Here is a 22732-nt window from a genome sequence, read left to right on the forward strand (position 1 = left end):
CTGAGCCTGGTTCTGAGGTTTCCTCCTCTAAAGGAAGTTTTTTTTTTCTTCTCCACTGTCACCTAGTGTTTGCTTAGGTGACGTTGTTGGGTTTTCTATATAATTCTATATTCAGTTATATTTTGTAAGATCTTAAACCTTAAACAATGTAAGAGCAACATATTTGTGGGGTGATGGAATGATCTGTGATTTGATGCTATACAAATAAAATTGAATAGAAATTTAGATTTGTTGAAATCATTTTTCAATAATTGGTGAAAATTGTGAAAATATAATGGATATAATTGATAATTAATATATTAAATTGATTCCTGAAGAACTGCTGAAAGTTGATGAAACGTTTTAAACCGCTGCTGAAATTAGCTGAAGAGAAACAGGAAGTGTTTTAACAGAGATAAACATATGAAGAAGAAGCTAAAACAGCTGAATGTTAACTTAAAAAAGCTGAAATCGATTTGTTGAAGTTTATAATACATAGCTGAATTTATCTAAACAGTTAAAAGTAAAGTTAAATGTTAAGTTAAAAAAGCTGAAATAGATTTGCTAAAGTTGATAAAACATAGGTGAATTTATCTAAACAGTTAAAAGTAAAGTTAAATGTTAAGTTAAAAAAGCTGAAATAAATTTGCTAAAGTTGATAAAACATAGGTGAATTTATTTAAACATTAATTTAGATAAAGACTGAAACGTTTGAAAACGCTGCTGAAATTAGCTGAAGAGAAACAGGAAGTGTTTTAACAAAGCTAAACATATGAAGAAGAAGCTAAAACAGCTGAATGTTAACTTTAAAAAGCTGAAATAGATTTGTTGAAGTTTATAAAACAGAGCTGAATGTATGTAAACAGTAAAATATTCCAGTTGAAGTTATATTTTTAGTTAAAAAGAGCTGAAAGTAGAAGAAACTGAAGCATGTTAGCAAAGAGCCGCTAGCATAAACATGCTAACTACACACGAGCCTGTACAAGTGTCTGACGCTGATTTATAAACAGCCCTGATCACGTGACCCGACACAGCCGTTGCCACGGAGACTGTAGGGGAGAGGCGGGAAACTTCAACTGCCAAGATTTTCACCCCTGAAAACTGATTTGGAGCTTTTACAAACAGGCTTTTTTCAGCAAAACTACGATAGGTACCGTCATAAAAAGTTAACTACGTGAGAGCCAAGACTTTAATGAACCACTAGTGTGAATTTTATGTTTGAGGACTGAAAATTGTGGTCACAGGAGCGAGAGATCCAAGTGGACTCTTCAGCTTGTCGGACAGAATCTCAGACCGAATTTAACATTGGCGCTAATGGGAGAGCGGAGGGGGACTCCCGTCACTCTGAGGCTCACAGAGAAAAAACGATTTGTCTCAGAGCTGAGATAAATAGCTTATCAGAATCAGGACAAGTTTACCTACGTTTCTGTGAAGAAATTATTCCGATAGAGTGAAAATTGCGGCCGTGCTGACAGTTTATTGACAAAGATTTTGGTTTTAAAAAATCGGCCTCTCCACTCTAAGCTGTGACGTCATCCACTCTAGCTGCACCAACGTTCCATCATTCACTCCCATTATAAAGTCCAAAATCAGCCAAAAACATCAAGTCACAAAAACTGAAATTATAGAAAAACTATAAAAGATATTAAAAAACTGAATGGAAGATTAAAAGAGCAGAAATAGCTGAACATTTTGATACCTGAATGATTTCTGTAGCTGAAAGTATGCTGAAGTAGTTAAAGCTGAAAGAAGAAGAAGTTGAAGAGTTGCTGAAGAGACTCTCCCATAGGAATCCATTATAAAAAATAGTTATTAAAAGTTAAATATTTTAAAAAGTATAAAAGTTATAAAAATTCTGAATGGAAGCACACTTCTCCTTAAAAAGCTGAACATTTTGATACCTGAACGGTTTCTGTAGCTCAAAGTATGAAGGAGTAGTTAAAGTCCAAAAAACGTACGGAAGAATAATAATAATATATAATAATAAAGATTACAATAACAATACTGTGAATGCTCAACAGCATTCACAGTGATAACTAGATAAAGCATTTCCTGAAGAAAATGCACTGTGAATGCTGAAACGCTGAATCGATTCATGAAGAACTGCTGAAAGTTGATGAAGAGAAACAGGAAGTGTTTAAACAGAGATAAACATATGAAGAAGAAGCTAAAACACCTGAATGTTAACTTAAAAAAGCAGAAAACGATTTGCTAAAGTTATAAAAACATAGCTGAATTTATCTAAACAGTTAAAGGTAAAGTTAAATATTTAGTTAAAAAAGCTGAAATAGATTTGATGAAGTTGATAAAACATAGCTGAATTTATCTAAACAGTTAAAGGTAAAGTTAAATGTTTAGTTAAAAAAGCTGAAATAAATGTGCTGAAGTTGATTAAACACAGCTGAATTTATCTAAACAGTTAAAAGTAAAGTTAAAATGTTTAGTTAAAAAGAGCTAAAAGTATGTAGAAGAAACTTAAGCAGGTTAGCAAAGAGCCGCTAGCATAAACAGGCTAACTACACACGAGCCTGTACAAGTGTCTGACGCTGATTTATAAACAGCCCTGATCACGTGACCCGACACAGCCGTTGCCACGGAGACTGTAGGGGAGAGGCGGGAAACTTCAACACGATTTTCACTCGTGAAAACTGAATTGGAGCCCTTACAAACAGGCTTTTTTCAGCCAAACTACGATAGGTATTGTTATATAAAGTTAACTACATGAGAGCCAAGACTTTAATGAACCACTAGTGTGAATTTTATGTTTGAGGACAGTAAATTGTGGTCACAGGAGCGAGAGATCCAAGTGCACTCTTCAGCTTGTCAGACAGAATCTCAGACCGAATTTAACATTGGAGCTAATGGAGAGCGGAGGGGGACTCCCGTCACTCTGAGGCTCACAGAGAAAAAACGATTTGTCTCAGAGCTTAGATAAATAGCTTATCAGAATCAGGACAAGTTTACCTACGTTTCTGTGATGAAATTATTCAGATAGAGTGAAAATTGCGGCCGTGCCGACAGTTTATTGAGGAAGATTTCGGTTTTAAAAAATCGGCCTCTCCACTCTAAGCTGTGACGTCATCCACTCTAGCTGCACCAACGTTCCATCATTCACTCCCATTATAAAGTCCAAAATCAGCCAAAAACATCAAGTCACAAAAACTGTAATTATAGAAAAACTATAAAAGATATTAAAAAACTGAATGGAAGATTAAAAGAGCTGAAATAGCTGAACATTTTGATACCTGAATGATTTCTGTAGCTGAAAGTATGCTGAAGTAGTTAAAGCTGAAAGAAGAGGAAGTTGAAGAGTTGCTGAAGAGACTCTCCCATAGGAATCCATTATAAAAAATAGTTATTAAAAGTTAAATATTTTAAAAAGTATAAAAGTTATAAAAATTCTGAATGGAAGCACACTTCTCCTTAAAAAGCTGAACATTTTGATACCTGAACGGTTTCTGTAGCTCAAAGTATGAAGGAGTAGTTACGCGCCGAAAAACGTACGGAAGAATAATAATAAAGATTAGGAAAACAATACTGTGAATGCTCAAAAGCATTCACAGTGATAACTAGATAAAGCATTTCCTGAAGAAAATGCACTGTGAATGCTGAAACGCTGAATCGATTCATGAAGAACTGCTGAAAGTTGATGAAGAGAAACAGGAAGTGTTTTAACAGAGATAAACATATGAAGAATTAGATAAAACAGCTGAATGTTAACTTAAAAAAGCTGAAATAAATTTGCTGAAGTTGATAAAACATAGCTGAATTAATTTAAACAGTAATTTAGATAAAGACTGAAACGTTTTAAAACGCTGCTGAAATTAGCTAAAAAGAAACAGGAAGTGTTTTAACAGAGCTAAACATATGAAGAAGAAGCTAAAACAGCTGAATGTTAACTTAAAAAAAGCTGAAAACGATTTGCTAAAGTTGATAAAACATAGCTGAATTTATCTAAAATATAAAAGTTAAAAGAAAAGTTAAACAGTTTTCTTAAAAATACCTAAAAGTAAAATAAACTGAAGCAGGTTAGCAAAGAGCCGCTAGCATAAACATGCTAACTACACACGAGCCTGACGCTGATTTATAAACAGCCCTGATCACGTGACCCGACACAGCCGTTGCCACGGAGACTGTAGGGGAGAGGCGGGAAACTTCAACTGCCAAGATTTTCACTCGTGAAAACTGATTTGGAGCCCTTACAAACAGGCTTATTACAGCAAAACTACGATAGGTATCGTCATATAAAGTGAACCACGTGAGAGCCAAGACTTTAATGAACCACTAGTGTGAATTTTATGTTTGAGGACTGTAAATTGTGGTCACAGGAGCGAGAGATCCAAGTGGACCGTTCAGCTTGTCGGACAGAATCTCAGACCGAATTTAACATTGGCGCTAATGGAGAGTTGAGAGGGACTCCCGTCATTCAAGGGCTCACAGAGAAAAAACGATTTGTCTCACAGCTTTCACAAATATCTTATCAGAATCAGGACAAGTTTACCTACGTTTCTGTGAAGAAATTATTCAGATAGAGTGAAAATTACGGCCGTGCTGACAGTTTATTCAGAAAGATTTTGGTTTTGAAAAAACGGCCTCTCCACTCTAAGCTGTGACGTCATCCACTCTAGCTGCACCAACGTTCCATCATTCACTCCCATTATAAAGTCCAAAATCAGCCAAAAACATCAAGTCACAAAAACTGTAATTATGAAAAAACTATAAAAGATATTAAAAAACTGAATGGAAGATTAAAAGAGCTGAAATAGCTGAACATTTTGATACCTGAATGATTTCTGTAGCTGAAAGTATGCTGAAGTAGTTAAAGCTGAAAGAAGAAGAAGTTGAAGAGTTGCTGAAGAGACTCTCCCATAGGAATCCATTATAAAAAATAGTTATTAAAAGTTAAATATTTTAAAAAGTATAAAAGTTATAAAAATTCTGAATGGAAGCACACTTCTCCTTAAAAAGCTGAACATTTTGATACCTGAACGGTTTCTGTAGCTCAAAGTATGAAGGAGTAGTTAGAGTCCAAAAAACGTACGGAAGAATAATAATAATAATATATAATAACTAGATAAAGCATTTCCTGAAGAAAATGCACTGTGAATGCTGAAACGCTGAATCGATTCATGAAGAACTGCTGAAAGTTGATGAAGAGAAACAGGAAGTGTTTTAACAGAGATAAACATATGAAGAAGAAGCTAAAACAGCTGAATGTTAACTTAAAAAAGCTGAAAACGATTTGCTAAAGTTAATTAAACATAGCTGAATTTATCTTAACAGTTAAATGTTTAGTTAAAAAAGCTGAAATAAATTTTCTAAAGTTGATAAAACATAGCTGAATTTATTTAAACAGTAATTTAGATAAAGACTGAAACGTTTTAAAACGCTGCTGAAATTAGCTGAAAAAAAAACAGGAAGTGTTTTAACAGAGCTAAACATATGAAGAAGAAGATAAAACAGCTGAATGTTAACTTAAAACAGCTGAAATAGATTAAAGTTAATAAAACAGCTGAATTTATCTAAACAGTTAAAGGTAAAGTTAAATGTTTAGTTAAAAAAAGCTGAAATAAATTTGCTAAAGTTGATAAAACAGAGCTGAATTTATCTAAAATAGTTAAAAAGTTAAAAGAATAGTTAAACAGTTTTTGTTAAAAATAGCTGAAAGTAGAAGAAACTGAAGCATGTTAGCAAAGAGCCGCTAGCATAAACATGCTAACTACACACGAGCCTGACGCTGATTTATAAACAGCCCTGATCACGTGACCCGACACAGCCGTTGCCACGGAGACTGTAGGTGAGAGGCGGGAAACTTCAACTGCCAAGATTTTCACTGGTGAAAACTGATTTGGAGCCCTTACAAACAGGCTTTTTACAGCAAAACCACGACACATATCGTCATAAAAAGTGAACTACGTGAGAGCCAAGACTTTAATGAACCACTAGGGTGAATTTTATGTTTGAGGACTGAAAATTGTGGTCACAGGAGCGAGAGATCCAAGTGGATCCTTCAGCTTGTCGGACACAGTCTCAGACCGAATTTAACATTGGCGCTAATGGAGAGCTGAGGGGGACTCCCGTCACTCTGAGGCTCACAGAGAAAAATCGATTTGTCTCACAGCTTAGATAAATAGCTTATCAGAATCAGGACAAGTATTCCTACATTTCTGTGAAGAAATTATTCAGATAGACTGAAAATTGCGGCCGTGGTGACAATTTATTGAGAAAGATTTTGGTTTTAAATAATCGGCCTCTCCACTCTAAGCTGTGACGTCATCCACTCTAGCTGCACCAACGTTCCATCATCCACTCCCATTATAAAGTCCAAAATCAGCCAAAAACATCATGTCACAAAAACTGTAATTATAGAAAAACTATAAAAGATATTAAAAAACTGAATGGAAGATTAAAAGAGCTGAAATAGCTGAACATTTTGATACCTGAATGATTTCTGTAGCTCAAAGTATGAAGGAGTAGTTAGAGTCCAAAAAACGTACGGAAGAATAATAATAATATACTAGATAAAGCATTTCCTGAAGAAAATGCACTGTGAATGCTGAAACGCTGAATCGATTCATGAAGAACTGCTGAAAGTTGATGAAGAGAAACAGGAAGTGTTTTAACAGAGATAAACATATGAAGAAGAAGATAAAACAGCTGAATGTTAACTTAAAAAAAGCTGAAAACGATTTGCTGAAGTTAATAAAACATAGGTGAATTTGTTTAAATAGTTAAAGGTAAAGTTAAATGTTTAGTTAAAAAAGCTGAAATAAATTTGCTAAAGTTAATAAAACATAGGTGAATTTGTTTAAACAGCAAAATATAACAGTTAAAGTTAAATGTTTAGTTAAACAGAGCTGAAAGTAGAAGAAACTGAAGCAGGTTAGCAAAGAGACGCTAGCATAAACAGGCTAACTACACACAAGCCTTGATCACGTGACCCGACACAGCCGTTGCCACGGAGACTGTAGGGGAGAGGCGGGAAACTTCAACTGCCAAGATTTTCACTCGTGAAAACTGATTTGGAGCCCTTACAAACAGGCTTTTTTCAGTAAAACTACGATAGGTATCGTCATAAAAAGTGAACCACGTGAGAGCCAAGACTTTAATGAACCGCTAGTGTGAATTTTATGTTTGAGGACTGAAAATTGTGGTCACAGGAGCGAGAGATCCAAGTGGATCCTTCAGCTTGTCGGACACAGTCTCAGACCGAATTTAACATTGGCGCTAATGGAGAGCTGAGGGGGACTCCCGTCACTCTGAGGCTCACAGAGAAAAATCGATTTGTCTCACAGCTTAGATAAATAGCTTATCAGAATCAGGACAAGTATTCCTACATTTCTGTGAAGAAATTATTCAGATAGACTGAAAATTGCGGCCGTGGTGACAATTTATTGAGAAAGATTTTGGTTTTAAATAATCGGCCTCTCCACTCTAAGCTGTGACGTCATCCACTCTAGCTGCACCAACGTTCCATCATTCACTCCCATTATAAAGTCCAAAATCAGCCAAAAACATCATGTCACAAAAACTGTAATTATGAAAAAACTATAAAAAATATTAAAAAAACTGAATGGAAGATTAAAAGAGCAGAAATAGCTGAACATTTTGATACCTGAATGATTTCTGTAGCTGAAAGTATGCTGAAGTAGTTAAAGCTGAAAGAAGAGGAAGTTGAAGAGTTGCTGAAGAGACTCTCCCATAGGAATCCATTATAAAAAATAGTTATTAAAAGTTAAATATTTTAAAAAGTATAAAAGTTATAAAAATTCTGAATGGAAGCACACTTCTCCTTAAAAAGCTGAACATTTTGATACCTGAACGGTTTCTGTAGCTCAAAGTATGAAGGAGTAGTTAGAGTCCAAAAAGCGTACGGAAGAATAATAATAATATATAATAACTAGATAAAGCATTTCCTGAAGAAAATGCACTGTGAATGCTGAAACGCTGAATCGATTCATGAAGAACTGCTGAAAGTTGATGAAGAGAAACAGGAAGTGTTTTAACAGAGATAAACATATGAAGAAGAAGATAAAACAGCTGAATGTTAACTTAAAAAAGCTGAAAACGATTTGCTGAAGTTATTAAAACAGCTGAATTTATCTAAACAGTTAAAGGTAAAGTTAAATGTTTAGTTAAAAAAGCTGAAATAGATTAGCTTAAGTTGATAAAACATTGCTGAATTTATCTAAACAGTAATTTAGATAAAGGCTGAAATGTTTAAAACGCTGCTGAAATTAGCTGAAGAGAAACAGGAAGTGTTTTAACAGAGATAAACATATGAAGAAGAAGCTAAAACAGCTGAATGTTAACTTAAAAAAGCTGAAATACATTTGTTGAAGTTAATAAAACAGCTGAATTTATCTAAACAGTTAAAGTTAAATGTTTAGTTAAAAAAGCAGAAATAAATTTGCTAAAGTTGATAAAACATAGCTGAATTTATTTAAACAGTAACTTAGATAAAGACTGAAACGTTTTAAAACGCTGCTGAAATTAGCTGAAGAGAAACAGGAAGTGTTTTAACAGAGATAAACATATGAAGAAGAAGATAAAACAGCTGAATGTTAACTTAAAAAAGCTGAAAACGATTTGCTGAAGTTATTAAAACAGCTGAATTTATCTAAACAGTTAAAGGTAAAGTTAAATGTTTAGTTAAAAAGCTGAAATAAATTTGCTAAAGTTGATAAAACATAGCTGAATTAATTTAAACATTAATGTAGATAAAGACTGAAACGTTTTAAAACGCTGCTGAAAGTTGATGAAGAGAAACAGGAAGTGTTTTAACAGAGAAACATATGAAGAAGAAGATAAAACAGCTGAATGTTAACTTAAAAAAGCTGAAATAGATTTGCTGAAGTTGATAAAACAGCTGAATTTATCTAAACAGTTAAAGGTAAAGTTAAATGTTTAGTTAAAAAAGCTGAAATAGATTAGCTTAAGTTGATAAAACATTGCTGAATTTATCTAAACAGTAATTTAGATAAAGGCTGAAATGTTTAAAATGCTGCTGAAATTAGCTGAAGAGAAACAGGAAGTGTTTTAACAGAGGTAAACATATGAAGAAGAAGCTAAAACAGCTGAATGTTAACTTAAAAAAGCTGAAATACATTTGTTGAAGTTAATAAAACAGCTGAATTTATCTAAACAGTTAAAGTTAAATGTTTAGTTAAAAAAGCAGAAATAAATTTGCTAAAGTTGATAAAACATAGCTGAATTTATTTAAACAGTAACTTAGATAAAGACTGAAACGTTTTAAAACGCTGCTGAAATTAGCTGAAGAGAAACAGGAAGTGTTTTAACAGAGCTAAACATATGAAGAAGAAGATAAAACAGCTAAATGTTAACTTAAAAAAAGTTGAAAACGATTTGCTGAAGTTAATTAAACATAGCTGAATTTATCTAAAATAGTTAAAAAGTTAAAAGAATAGTTACAGTGTTTTGTTAAAAAAAGAGCTGAAAGTAGAAGAAACTGAAGCATGTTAGCAAAGAGCCGCTAGCATAAACAGGCTAACTACACACGAGCCTGTACAAGTGTCTGACGCTGATTTATAAACAGCCCTGATCACGTGACCCGACACAGCCGTTGCCACGGAGACTGTAGGGGAGAGGCGGGAAACTTCAACTGGCTAGATTTTCTTTCGTGAAAACTGATTTGGAGCCCTTACAAACAGGCTTTTTTCAGCAAAACTACGATAGGTATCGTCATATAAAGTTAACTACGTGAGAGCCAAGACGTTATTGAACCACTAGTGTGAATTTTACGTTTGAGGACTGAAAATTGTGGTCACAGGAGCGAGAGATCCAAGTGCACTCTTCAGCTTGTCAGACAGAATCTCAGACCGAATTTAACATTGGCGCTAATGGAAGAGCGGAGGGGGACTCCCGTCACTCTGAGGCTCACAGAGAAAAAACGATTTTTCTCTCAGCTTAGATAAATAGTTTATCAGAATCAGGACCAGTTTACCTACGTTTCTGTGAAGAAATTATTCAGAAAGAGTGAAAATTGCGGCCGTGCTGACAGTTTATTGAGAAAGATTTTGGTTTTAAAAAAATCGGCCTCTCCACTCTAAGCTGTGACGTCATCCACTCTAGCTGCACCAACGTTCCATCATTCACTCCCATTATAAAGTCCAAAATCAGACAAAAACATCAAGTCACAAAAACTGAAATTATGGAAAAACTATAAAAGATATTAAAAAACTGAATGGAAGATTTAAAGAGCAGAAATAGCTGAACATTTTGATACCTGAATGATTTCTGTAGCTGAAAGTATGCTGAAGTAGTTAAAGCTGAAAGAAGAAGAAGTTGAAGAGTTGCTGAAGAGACTCTCCCATAGGAATCCATTATAAAAAATAGTTATTAAAAGTTAAATATTTTAAAAAGTATAAAAGTTATAAAAATTCTGAATGGAAGCACACTTCTCCTTAAAAAGCTGAACATTTTGATACCTGAACGGTTTCTGTAGCTCAAAGTATGAAGGAGTAGTTAGAGTCCAAAAAACGTACGGAAGAATAATAATAATATATAATATATAATAAAGATTACAATAACAATACTGTGAATGCTCAACAGCATTCACAGTGATAACTAGATAAAGCATTTCCTGAAGAAAATGCACTGTGAATGCTGAAACGCTGAATCGATTCATGAAGAACTGCTGAAAGTTGATGAAGAGAAACAGGAAGTGTTTTAACAGAGAAACATATGAAGAAGAAGATAAAACAGCTGAATGTTAACTTAAAAAAAGCTGAAATAGATTTGTTGAAGATAATAAAACATAGCTGAATTTGTCTAAACAGTTAAAGGTAAAGTTAAATGTTTAGTTAAAAAAGCTGAAATAAATTTGCTAAAGTTGATAAAACATAGCTGAATTTATCTAAACAGTTAAAGATAAAGTTAAATGTTTAGTTAAAAAAGCTGAAATAGATTTGCTGAAGTTATAAAAACGTAGCTGAATTTATCTAAACAATAAAATATAACAGTTAAAGTTAAAGGTAAAGTTAAAATGTTAAGTTAAAAAGAGCTGAAATAAATTTGCTAAAGTTATTAAAACAGCTGAATTTATTTAAACAGTTAAAGGTAAAGTTAAATGTTTAGTTAAAAAAGCTGAAATAAATTTGCTGAAGTTGATAAAACATAGCTGAATTAATTTAAACAGTAATTAAGATAAAGACTGAAACGTTTTAAAACGCTGCTGAAATTAGCTGAAGATAAACAGGAAGTGTTTTAACAGAGATAAACATATGAAGAAGAAGATAAAACAGCTGAATGTTAACTTAAAAAAGCTGAAATAGATTTGTTGAAGTTAATAAAACATAGCTGAATTTGTCTAAACAGTTAAATTTAAAGTTAAATGTTTAGTTAAAAAAGCTGAAATAAATTTGCTAAAGTTGATAAAACAGCTGAATTTATCTAAACAGTTAAAGTTAAATGTTTTGTTAAAAAAGCTGAAATAAATTTGCTGAAGTTGATAAAACATAGCTGAATTTATGTAAACAGTTAAAGGTAAAGTTAAATGATAAGTTACAAAAGCTGAAATAAATTTGCTAAAGTTGATAAAACATAAGTAAATTTATTTAAACAGTAATTTAGATAAAGGCTTAAAAGTTTTAAAACGCTGCTGAAATTAGCTGAAGAGAAACAGGAAGTGTTTTAACAGAGATAAACATATGAAGAAGACGCTGAAACAGCTGAATGTTAAGTTAAAAAAGCTGAAATAGATTTGCTGAAGTTAATAAAACATAGCTGAATTTATCTAAAATATAAAAGTTAAAAGAAAAGTTAAACTGTTTTGTTAAAAAGAGCTGAAAGTAGAAGAAACTGAAGCAGGTTAGCAAAGAGCCGCTAGCATAAACATGCTAACTACACACGAGCCTGTACAAGTGTCTGACGCTGATTTATAAACAGCCCTGATCACGTGACCCGACACAGCCGTTGCCACGGAGACTGTAGAGGAGGGGCGGGAAACTCCAACTGCCAAGATTTTCTCTCGTGAAAACTGATTTGGAGCCCTTACAAACAGGCTTTTTTCAGCAAAACTACAATAGGTATCGTCATAAAAAGTTAACCACGTGAGAGCCAAGACTTTAATGAACCACTAGTGTGAATTTTATCTTTGAGGACTGAAAATTGTGGTCACAGGAGCGAGAGATCCAAGTGCACCGTTCAGCTTGTCGGACAGAATCTCAGAGCAAATTTAACATTGGAGCTAATGGAAGAGCGGAGGGGGACTCCCGTCACTCTGAGGCTCACAGAGAAAAAACGATTTCTCTCTGAGCTTAGATAAATATCTTATCAGAATCAGGACAAGTTTACCTACGTTTCTGTGAAGAAATCATTCAGATAGAGTGAAAATTGTGGCCGTGCTGACAGTTTATTGACAAAGATTTTGGTTTAAAAAATCGGCCTCTCCACTCTAAGCTGTGACGTCATCCACTCTAGCTGCACCAACGTTCCATCATTCACTCCCATTATAAAGTCCAAAATCAGACAAAAACATCAAGTCACAAAAACTGAAATTATAGAAAAACTATAAAAGATATTAAAAAACTGAATGGAAGATTAAAAGAGCAGAAATAGCTGAACATTTTGATACCTGAATGATTTCTGTAGCTGAAAGTATGCTGAAGTAGTTAAAGCTGAAAGAAGAAGAAGTTGAAGAGTTGCTGAAGAGACTCTCCCATAGGAATCCATTATAAAAAATAGTTATTAAAAGTTAAATATTTTAAAAAGTATAAAAGTTATAAAAATTCTGAATGGAAGCACACTTCTCCTTAAAAAGCTGAACATTTTGATACCTGAACGGTTTCTGTAGCACAAAGTATGCGGGACTAGTTAGAGTCCAAAAAACGTACGGAAGAATAATAATATATAATATATAATAATAAAGATTAGGAAAACAATACTGTGAATGCTCAACAGCATTCACAGTGATAAAGATTACGATAACAATACTGTGAATGCTCAACAGCATTCACAGTGATTATTAGGCCAAAAGACACAAACACACACAAAGACACTCAATGGAAACAAAAAACACAAAAGAAGAAGGATTTTATTGTTACAAAGTTTTTATTATGGTGTAATCAATACTGACAATGGTCCAGAAATGTCAGGTGGAGCAGTTTGTCCACAAACTGGAGGGTTGGTTGTTCAACACCTCAACTTCTCCTGACCACAGGCGTCTTTGGACACCTAGTAGTACCACCTTGAACAGCAGCTGTCAACAACAAGTCCCCCCTGGGATCAATAGAGTGTTTCAGAATCAGAAAAGATATACAACCCAAGTTTCAAAAATGTGGGATGCAGTGTAAAATCTACATGACGACAAACTAAAAATAAGTTGGGACAGATATTTACAATTTACAAAAGCGACTTACAAGTAAGGTACAACTGTTGTTGATCCCAGATGCTAACTAACTGTTGTTTAAAGAAAAGGGGACGCTACAGTAAATGTGGTAAACATGGCCCTGACCTCACTTTTGAGACATGAAACTGCAAACATACAGTAAATAGACTATATTACCCATTTTTTCTTAGAATTTTTTTTTTATACGGTTTAAAGATTTGATGTTTTCTACGTGTGAATAAAATATGGTTTCAGAAGATTTTAAATATATTGCATTCAGTTAACATGCAGATTGTTACACACATCCCAACTTTTGTTTTTATTTCCTTTCTTTAATGTTGATTCAGTTACTTATTAATTATTTTTTATAGAGCTTTTAATGGTTTTTATTAAATAAACTGAAAAAGTTTTCCCATTATTACCACTATTAGTGTTAATTTAAATTTTCAAAAACCCACCGATGCAGGCTTTGGCTTCTCCACCTCCTCACTGGTCTTTCCCAGTGCAGCAGCCTGAGCTGCATTTAGCAGTCAGCAGCCCGACGCCCTCTTGAGGGACACCAACTGCAGCAAAGGGTCTCTGGGGGCCTCCGGAGTAACTTAGCAGAGCAAGTGTAAAGACATTTTGTCCTGATGATGATAAGATCTGTCAACAGTCGCAGGTTTATAATAATTGCTCTAAACTGCTTACAATGCACAGTAGGTTGAAAACCTTGGGAACTGTCTAGACATAATCCTGAACATCATTAGAAAAGACAGGAAATTAAAGAACTTAAAGTGCAGAAATTTCAAATTTACTCTATATCTATGAACCTATGCATAACCCCTGTAACAGGAACAATGGCAGAGCTTTGTATAAATAGGATTTAGTTAGTTACATATCTTTTAAAAATATATTCTATATACACACACATAATGACATATGATGATGTGTCATCAATGCCCCGAAGATTCAATAGTTTAGGCTGTTTAGTTTGTGCTAACCCCTACACTGAATTACAGAAACACACAAACATCCAATTCAACTTTTTACTTATGATGGTAACTTGGTAAAAAATGGACCACTGAAGCACACATCATACCAGCCTTTAAAAAATATTGTTAAGGCAGTACTACAGACAAAAAAGATTATATATACATATATGTATGTACATATACAAAAAACATGCCGATTCTGCTTAGCCATTTTACTTACGACCCCGCTTCTTCCTGACCCAGATCTCCCCTTAGAAATAAATATAAGACATTACATCAGAATTTTGAAGTAGTTACATGTATTACTTAAAATGCTGAAGCCATCAATATATGAACTTTTTTGACAAATAAACATGCAGATAGTCTAAAGTTTACCACATAACGGTGTGAAGCTGATAGTTTTAGATTGTCTCCTTCCACTTGTGGAGAGGACACAAGAGTCAAAGCATGAACTACGGTCGATTGCACAATTCTACATTTACATTTAGTACAATGCTTTCATCCAAAGGGACTTTCTATTAAACTTACATGTGACTTTACCACTTTATGTCTTAGTGATCCTAAAAGTTATTATACACAACAGCTGCACAACAGGTTTTAACTTACTTTTTTGAAGGCATTTCGGGGTATGGAATACTTACGTTTACATGCTCCAAGAATCACTATCAAAATAAAAACATAAAAAATATACTAAATAAAAAAGTTAAAATAGTTGTTATAATTTACATACAAATATACAGTAAATAAGCTGTGAGTGAAAGCTTATACAAACAAGAAATTAAACACCACCAGTGATTTGCTTTTCATTATTAAATAATTTATGAAGAAGTAAACTGTTGTGATTCAGACACACTGTGTCTTAGCGTTATTGTGACACAATCATTGGTCAGTTATAGTAAAGCAATGGGTCACACAAGTCTTTCATTAGCTTTTGAAATAATACTCACTGGGTGGTGGAACATTTCTGCGCACCAGAGGTCCTTGAATCTCTTTGCCATCACTTTTATTGACAGCAATGAAGGCAGTGAAGGAGCAGCTCACTCCTGAGTGGACGCTGAGATCCACCACCTTCTCCTTCACCCCTCCATCTTGCTGTCCTCTGTGTTCTCTCTCCTCCATCTCCAGAGAGCGAATCAGAGTCCGAGCACCCAACCTGTGGACTGTTAATCTGCAGAGAGGTGTAAACACAGGTGCAGCTTTATGTGTATGACTGCAAAATAAAAATAAACATTATATTTAGCTTAGCATGTGCTAAGAGTGACGTGTTTGACGAGAGCCTGTCTTACCCAGTGTCCTCTGCAGATTTCAGACTGAAATGGAGCTGGTTCTGAGAGCGATGACCTGCCAGGCTGTACTTCACGGTCACACAGCCCTCTGCTGCTTCTGAACTCTGACAGAGCAGTACAGTAGTAGAAACTATGTCTTTACTGTAATCATAATCATGATGAGTACATATTTATAAATAGATGGTGCTGCTCCCACCTGTCCAGTGACCTGCACATAAACCAGTGACCTCTGACCCTGGAAAAGTACTGTAATTGGTGGAGAGAGGACAGTGACAGACACTCCTTTTGGTAAATCCCATGTGACTGAGACATCCTGCACAGCTGGCTGCAGAGCAAATCGCAGCGACTGCATCACCTGGTAAATAAAAACATTTTTTAAAACTTAATAGATACACTGACTTTTTATTTATTATTAATTTATTATTGATTCCTGAAAAAATACAGGTTTGTTGTTCCATTGATTGTAGAGCAAATCACAAAAGTGAAATAGTGCTGCCTCAGGCGTTTTGTGTGATTTATTATTATATAAATAAATACATTTAAACATTTCTTACTTTGGGTTGCATCCTGTCACCACCAGTGATGAACTGAGCATGACCTCCTCCTTCCTTGGCCAAATCATTAATAAGAGCAGTGCTTGCTCCTTCTCCAATCCCAAAGGAGAAACACCTACAATACAGTTATTATGTTCTTAACACACAGTAACAGAACATTAACAGTGTTTGTTGTGTTGTTCTGTCTTTGTGGTTTCACCTGTGGGAACCTGAATTCTTCTTCACCAGATCTATAACTTCCTTGGTGTTTCTCACTTCTCCATCAGTAAAGACAAATAGCTATAGAGGAAGTTTTACACATAAGTTAAATCAAATTCTAATCAAATTCTAATTCAAATTTTATTTGTCACATACACAGTCATACATAGTATGATATGCAGTGAAATGCTTAGGCGACTGCCCGTGACCTTAAAAAATAATAGACTATTAAAGACTGTTTATAGGAAATAAATATACTAAAGAAGTAGAAATAGATTTAACTGAGAATAAGAATAAAGAACAAAATATCTGTACAAGAATAAAATATCTGTACAGTACAAATGTACAATATAAGAAAAATATGAGAAAAATATAAGAAAATATAAGAAAATAATAAAACAATAAAACCTGGGTGTACCTAGGTGAACAATGTAGAAGAATATAGAATTTGGAATTCTGTGTGGGAAGGAGTGTAGTATAAATAGAAATAGAAGTGTCCAGGTGGTGTGCAAGTATGCTGTAAAGTGTTCATACTTAAAGTGACTTGTGCATAACAGAATAATAATAATATGAAAGGTGTGCAGTGACCACTAAGGTCGATGATTGTCCCGAATGTCCAATGCAAGAAGCTAGAAACATGAGTATGTGAAGTGGGTCAGTACAATGTGGTGTGCTGGTTGAGAGTCTGTATCGCCTGTGGGAAGAAGCTCCACTTCAGTCTGTCTCTGTGTTGGCCTTCAGGGAGCGGAATCGCTTTCCTGACCTCAACAGAGAGAACAGTCCATTGCTGGGGTGGCTGAGGTCATTCACGATCTTCCTGGCCTTGGTCCAGCACTGCTTGCTGTAGATTGAGAGTAGGTCAGGGACCTCGGTGTGGATGATGCGCTCAGCTGATCACACAACCCTCTGTAGAGCTCGTCTGTCCTGCATGGTGCTGTTCCCGAACCAGGCTGTGATGTTTCCTGTCAGGATGCTCTCTATGGTGCAGGAGTAAAAGTTCCTGAGTACCTTGCAGGGCAGTCTGAAGTCTCTCAAGCGCCCGAGGTGGTAAAGACGCTGTCGTGCCTTCTTCACCACGGTGTTGATGTGACTGGACCATGACAGGTCCTGCTTGATGTGGACACCGAGGTATCTGAAGCTGTCTACTCTCTCCACTGGGCTTTTGTTGATGACAGGGGTCTGGTGGTTCCTCTCCTGCTTTGTGCTCAAGTCCACTACCAACTCCTTTGTCTTGCTGACATTTAGAAGGAGATTGTTCCTCTGGCACCAGTGCTCCAGATTTCCAATCTCCTCCAGGTAGGCCGTCTCATCATTGTCAGTGATCAGGCCCACCACGACAGTGTCAAACTTGATGATGGTGGTGGAGTTGGTAGAGGCTACGCAGTCGTGTGTGTACTGTGAGTACAGTAGAGGGCTCAGAACACTACCCTGTGGTGCTCCAGTGCTGAGCGTGAGGGAGGCTGAGACATGTCCACCCATCCTTACAGCCTGTGGTCTGCCAGTTAGGAAGTTGGAGATCCACTGACACAGGGATGAGCTGAGTCCCAGGAGCTCCAGCTTGGTGGTGAGTGTGGAGGGAATTATGGTATTAAATGCTGAGCTGTAGTCGATGAAAAGCATTTTAACATAATTCCCTATTCTATTGTCCAGGTGTGTGATAGATGTATGAAGGAGATGACTGATAGCGCCATCTGTAGAGCGGTTTGAACGGTTAGTTAGTACAATCCTGGAGCAGAAGGACAGTGTTATTATCATTTTACCTACACAGTGTAACTTATGTTGAATGTGGTTGGATGTTCAACCAGGTCTCGGTATGTGTGGGTGTATTACTTGTCTTGGTTGATTGGGAATACATGACTGGCTGTAAATGTGTTTGAGGGGCTTAAGGATCTCAGTTCCTCCCAGATTAGCTGTCATCTCCTCCACTTTTTTATGATCCTCCTCCATCGTCTTTTCACTGTACTCCACACTCTTACTGTTATCAGAAACACACAAACAGAGGAGGTCAGAAGGTGAATAGTTGTCCAGTGGTACGAATATATCTATACACACATTATACAGAAATTCATAGACCAAGTTCTTGAAGTGTAACAGCAATTGTTTCCCTGGAAAAGCACTCTTAGCTGTATTTACTATGTTGTAAGAATGTTGAATTATCCAGGTTTCTCCCCAAATATCAATGCTCTGTCTCCTGTGGGAGCTGGCATACAATTGCATATATACAAATAGTGATGTCAAAAACTGAAACATATTTCTATGTGCTCATGTACAGTAGCGCTGTGCTGCAATAGTGAAACAGTTTTAGTTCATAAGATTTTTTTGAAACATGGTTAAATAAAAAAAAAAAATACATGCAACAAATTAACAAAACAAGTGCAAAAGCACATGTGGCTATTTTAAAATCTGTGTCTGCATTTATGTCTAATAAAAAAAAAAAACATTTGATATGGCACCTACTGGCCACCATACTCACGGGAACATGTGTTCATATGAGGACCCAAAACTGTAGATGTTAAACTAGAAGCCCATTAGCAAACTCTTCAACAGGAGCAGTAAAGTGTCCTTGAAGATACACAAAAAATACAGTGAAGGCAACTGTGAGGGAGGGAAAAACAATATTTTATGATAGAATCAATAGCTGTTGATACCCTGGCACTGGAAATGCGAGTTTCTTCCTGCTTACTGCTACTGGTAGGACAACGCATACTCCCAGATCGATCCATTAAAAATACAAATTCTCCACATGAGGCGACTGAAGACATCACAGACTGAGGGAACTCAGGATACAGGCTCACAATCACTACTGGATCACCCATCACAGTGCCTGAAACACAGAACAAAGACATGCTAATACAGGTCAATACCAAACCTACAATACATAGTTTGACCTCACCAGGCTTGGCAGAGGCCTGTCCTGCCTCTACCACAGCAGTGGGCTGGTGGGCATCTGTGTAATAAATCAGCAGTTCAACATCTCTGTCAAACTTGTGTCCTGCAGCCAACTTCACCTATGGTTCATAAAAAAAACATAAAGTTATAAATGTGGTTTTCAGTACTGAAGAACAACCACATGCAGCAGACACGTTATCAGTCGACCTACCGTGACCTGGGTTTTCTCTGCATTGAGGTACTGGAGAGGATCCAGAGAAGAGCTGGACTCTACTTTAGAGATTGGACGAGGAGACGACACTCGAGCAGAGAAAGACAGACTGTAGGGAACCAGAGAGGCTGGAACAGACGTCACCTGGACACTGGCACCTTCACTTCCTGTAAACACAGGTTAGAAATAATAACAAAAGGTATTCCAGACAGAACAACCTTTCTGCTCAACCTGGAGCCCCTGTTAGAAAGATAAGCAGTATGAAAGGACACCGCTCGGCCAGGTCCTTATACTTTCTATTCTTCTTCCTACTTCCTACTTAATCGGGTAGTGTCAGTGTGAACAAGATATTTGTTTCAGGAGAGAATCATGAATGAAAAAATGGGGATGGATGACATTGGCTTCTCCCATGTACTTTGGTTCAGATGCTTCACAGCCCACCACTGAAGTTACTGTTAGATCACTGAAAAACTGGGAGTTCCTTTAGGGAAGCTTTATTCCTGCATTCCTCATTACAATCATGTTCACGTGTTTGTGTGTGTGTGTGTGTGGTTTCTGAAAGAAATACAAATTCTACGTGAGCAGAACAATTACAACTTGTTATCAAGACGTTTTCCTGTAACATTGACTGACTTTACCGTTCACATGTTATTCATATCGCTGCCACAAGATGGAGCTCTTACATCACAACTCTTTCAACTAAATTGTCTTAGATAAAGCAAATGTCAGTCTGCTAAACCAATAAATTAATAACAAATGGTACTTGGCATTAGCACAAATGAAATGGGGGGGCAGAATAGTCCAAGTGGCATTGGCCTTTTTGACAATGAACGTTTAAAACATTTCTGTGAAGAGATGTGTGGTGCACGATGTTTAAAGGTTCCTCATTAATGTATTGGATTATTTTCCTACCCTGAGGTTGGTATCGAGGGTTGAGCACAGCAGGGAGACAAAACCTCAGTCCGTCATCAGCCTGCACAGCCAGCTCAGTGACATACTCCAGCCTGATGGAGGCGCTCTCTCCTGGAGGAAGACTCCCCACACTCAGAGAAAATATATCTGGACTCTGGTCACTCTCCTCCAATAGAAAGGCCTGCTGACCGGAGCTCAGTGCATCATCATACTCCTCACGAGCCTGAAATACAGACAACAGATACTCTCTGTGTAACATTCACTATATTTACTGTTTTTATTTCCTTTATACAGAGTCAATGTTTTCTGTCCAGCTCACCTGCTGTTTCTCCTTCACCTCAGCTACAATCTGTGTTTGTCCAATGACAGCACTGAAATGACAAACAGCAGCATCTCCAGGTAGAGGGAAGACAAAAACTGCCTCTATTGGTTTGTCCTCCTTGTTCTCATAGAGCAGAGTGGAGACCACTGTAGCCACATGGTCCCTGACCTCCAGCTCCACCTCGATGCTCTTCAGAGGAACTGACCAAGAAACAAATAAAAAGACAACACATAAATACAGAGTGAGAACTTCTGTGTATTCAGTGGGTAAAACAATCAAACTGTATCTGTTGATCATATAAAACAAAGAAATTAGTCAGTAATACAGCAAATCAATGATTTATGACTGTTTTCTAATAGTTCTGTACCTGGTTCATTCTCAGGAGTCAACAGACCACAGCAGTTCATCCTCGTACCTTTGTAACAAAAATCCTCAAGGCAGTTTCAGGACTTCCTACTGTAATAATAAATGCTGCTTATAGTTACTGTACATTCTGTTTTATGTTACATGCCTATGTATGCCTCTTACAAAATGCTTCAATTATCTTAATCAGACTTTGATTTAACATTCTCAAATTCAGGATCCTCTGCACTTTATTATTATTCTTACACTATAATTCCTTAATCTCATAATAAACTTCTTTAAAAGAATGACAACACACTTTTACTGCTGCATCATGCTCCTACTTTCGCATTGTTTTTTTCTAACATTGACAGTCTATAGTTCCTATAAACACAACCGTAGATAATATAATAAGATAATAAGATAATATATGATACACAGATGCATTTATCTTAAATATAATATCTACACAGCTGTTTACTTCTGGGATATTGCTAAAATTATTGCAGTATTACTCACTCTTACAAGAATTTGTCGATGGCAACAGAAGTGACCACTCGTCTGTGGCTCAGTGTTTTGTGCTGTAATTAATATTCTTTAAAATAAACACTCAGTAAAGTAAAGCTTACCGCTGATGATCAGTGTTTACTGTCCTGGGCAGATTTACCGCACACCACCAGCTGTAGGTCCACACCCACAGAAGCTGCAGCTCATGAACAGGCCACGCCCAGAGGAGACGCTCGATGTACATACAAGAGACCACCGGGCGGGTGGAGCTTGATTTAAAAACTTTGTACTCTTACAGTGGGTCTACTTTTTTTTTTTTTCTGCTGTTTAATAGACAAAACATTGACGTTCTTCTACAATGCAACATTTTCACATTTTCAAGTTGCTGTTGCAATTTCCAGTTAGTTAGTTTCAACTTGCAACATGAAACGTGTGCTGAACTTTTTTCTTTTTTAAAGTTTCCTTATATGTGTACCTCTGTCTCCAAAGGCTCTAATTTCTAGTTTTCACAGGGAAAAAATAAAGAAACCTTGAAGCCTATTTGTTCAATTTTGTTTTGACAAACCCAAAACTCATACAGACAAAAGGACGCATTAAAAGCTGTTACATTCATCGCAAGATAATCTTGTTTAAAAGTGCTTGAGACTGTAGATATAAGAGAAATACTCTTTATTACATTACATTTATCACATAGAGGCAGATTGACAAACACCTACCTTACCCAGTGTCCTCTTCAGCTTTCAGATTGAAGTTGACTTGGTTCTGAGAGCGCCTTCTGATGCCTTTACATCTTAATTCTTCTAAATAATAAAGCATTTTAACAAAGTCAACACCCACTGCTTAATGTTTGACCCAAAACCTACTTTACCCAGCGTCCTCCACAACAATTACATTAGCATAAGAAAACAGTAAGTAAGTGTTACAGAGTGCTTTGTCTTGTTTTTTTTACTGGCTTAGCATGTTGAATGTAGCCACATTAACTGCACAGTGATGGACTGACAGATTCAGAGGTACTTCTACTTATAGCAAAGTAGTTTTTATGCAATTATCTGAAATTTTACTTGAGAGTTGAGTTTGTGTACTTGCACTGATGCATTCAAAGGTAGTTCTACTTTTCTGCAAGTTTCTGAAATTTTATTTGAGATGAGTTGAGTTTGTGTACTTCTATTATCTCTGCTTATTTGTATGTACGCACAAATGAAGTTCCAGG

At 36.0% G+C, this 22732-nt stretch overlaps 1 pseudogene; it reads right to left on the reverse strand.

The window, feature by feature from the left end:
* Positions 1-13048: 13048 nt before the first annotated feature.
* LOC113171468 lies at positions 13049-20970 on the reverse strand (annotated as a pseudogene).
* Positions 20971-22732: the final 1762 nt, after the last annotated feature.

This window comes from Anabas testudineus, chromosome 13 (assembly GCF_900324465.2).
Source record: "Anabas testudineus chromosome 13, fAnaTes1.2, whole genome shotgun sequence".
In the NCBI taxonomy this organism is placed as follows: Eukaryota; Metazoa; Chordata; class Actinopteri; order Anabantiformes; family Anabantidae; genus Anabas; species Anabas testudineus.